The sequence below is a fragment of the Pygoscelis adeliae genome, unplaced genomic scaffold, assembly GCF_000699105.1.
Source record: "Pygoscelis adeliae isolate BGI_AS28 unplaced genomic scaffold, ASM69910v1 Scaffold172, whole genome shotgun sequence".
Classification (NCBI taxonomy): Eukaryota; Metazoa; Chordata; class Aves; order Sphenisciformes; family Spheniscidae; genus Pygoscelis; species Pygoscelis adeliae.
In genome coordinates, this window is record NW_008824338.1 from 332,067 (window position 1) to 334,539 (window position 2,473).

Sequence of the window (2,473 nt, forward strand, 5' to 3'; positions counted from 1 at the left end):
GTCGGGGTCGAGTCGGGACCCCGAGGTCTGGCCGCCCCCGGCAGCTTGCCGGGGTTTCACACGCAGAGGGCGGCTTTCAGAGAAGGGAATGCAGACGTGCGTGCCGCAGGACTGAGCCTCCGCTGCTCCCCGGCGGGGGATGAGTTACGCCGGACAGCCAGCACGCATTCGTGCGGTAACCAGGTGGCAGTTTCACTGCTCTGAAGGCACAAGAAATCCCATGGGAAAGCAGCGCAGAACTGGCTGACCTGCAGGACCTGATCTAGTGCTACGTAGCAGGTGATCAGACTGTTCACGGGAACCGAGCCAATTAAACCAAAACCCGGGCATTTTCAAGAGTAATGCATTACGGAGGCGTCATGGTAGCACAGAGGGCAAAGCTCATTTGGCAGGTAAAAGACGGAGACTTCGGCTCTCGGTGTGAATGAGCGTTACTTACTGGTTTAACAGTGCCACAGGAGGAATGAAGGATCCTTTCAATTATCCCAAAAGGGACTAATCAAGGAGTGGTAACATCTGCGGGGATTTTGAACCACCACCACCACCACCTCCATATGATTCCGAAGAGAGGATCTGAATGGCAAGTTATACTCCCGCTACAGTTTAAAACCGGTGTGTGAAGGCTGTCCTTTGACAGCGACCAATTTTAGATCTGATCTTTGTTCCCAACAGCCCTGCAAGCGGAGAGGGGAAATGTACCGCTACCCACCTCGCCTGTGTGAACGCCATTAACCGCAGGCACGGCTCAGGCCGGGAAGGTGCTCAGTTAGTTGCTCAGTCCGTAGGGAGGGGATGGGGATGAGCTGTACTAACCAGAAGCTGCGGAAAAGCTGCACCACAAAAGCCAGCCCAGGAGAAAACCTGCAGCTTCAGCAACAATCACCCGGATCACATCAGCAAAGGAGATTCAGGACTCAGAAGGCAACACACGCAAGTGCCTTCACAAGCATCCAAATGCCCGATGCCGATTCCCCGTGGCTGGCGTGAGCTCCAAGCACAGCCTCCCTCCACGGTCAGCATGTGTATGGTCTCTCTCCTGCATCTGTTCTGGTGCCTAAATAAAGGTTGAGCTTAACGCCGTCATCTCCCCTTTGAACAAAGGACTCGTACTGCCTCTGTCTCCCTTCCAGTTGCCTAGTTTTATGAAGCTCATAGAAACGTAATTATTTTTGAGATGCTCCCTCCCCCCACTCCGTTTGCCAAAAATGACTGAAGTCTGCCAACAGATTCAAAAGTAATTACGGGAAGATGCACAGAGGCAGCGAGATTACCCCAGACACCTTTCCTTTGGAAACCAGGCTAAAAAACACAGTATTGTACTTATTAAAACAGTCCCCCGAAGTCAGATTCGTGATTGCTGTACTTCTGTTTTTGGCAATACGGCAGATTTTTAAAACAATTTTTGGAGGATTATATTTGGTTTCTACACGTCAGATTGATTTCACCCCTTCTAGCCGCAGGCGAGCCATTTATGAACACTTTTCCCATCCGTTAAATGGGGATGACACGTACTTACCTGCCTCGGATGTGGTCTGTGTGCCAACACAGTAGTTTGAAGATCTTTAAAGCACTGCTCTACATAAAAAATAATCATTATAAATATCGCTGTAATATTAGCGCATACACATTTTATTCTTTTTGAATGGCTGCAACCTTTTAGAAGTAGAAGCACAATAGAGGTCTAATCCTCAGATATATTTCAGTGTGCTAGAGGAAATCATTCATTCAGCAAATCTTTCACCAAGTTAGTTTTCTGCTGCAATTTAACTCAATACTTAAAGAGCGTAGTTTATTGGACAGTTCCATTGCTTTTAAGAAGAATATCTGACAAAGAAGTAACGGGCTGGAAAAGGTTTCAAGCAGGCCTTCCTCAAACATTTCCTTCTCCGTCAGCGCTCACTGGATAAAAATGCACCTCCTCACCCCCTGAATTCATCTCAGACATGCCACCGCATACTGAAAGGCCTGACAGAAACTCAGCCAGTGCTTCCAACACATCCAGACCCATTCATCTTCCTGCTCCCTACAGCCTTCCCTGAAACCTCACCGGCACGCTCACACGCGCTGCTTGTTGACGCGAGAAGAACCTGCCATGCTGCCGCCTGCCTCACTGCTGCTCACGCAGGGGGCAGGTGGTTGGGATGACAGCTTTCTTCTTAGCACCCGTGGATATCCAGGGATGGCACGTGCGCTTCACGCAAGGTGGGGAAGTACAGGGGGCTATGGAAAACGAGCGCAAACTCTCTGGTCTTTGAAGAGGGCAGGCAGTGCGAGAAAGGTGTCAACGCCCCACGCAAGCATTGCGGACCCTCTCCCCCCCCCAAATATAATATGGAGGATGATTTTTGAGCACAAAGCTATCCTTACATGCTCTGCAACATCCAGGCAGCTGTACAAGGGGCTACTGCCTGCCTCCCCCCTCCTTCCTTCCCTGCCATCCCAGTCCTGCAGCGCGGGCAGAGCGGCGGGGATG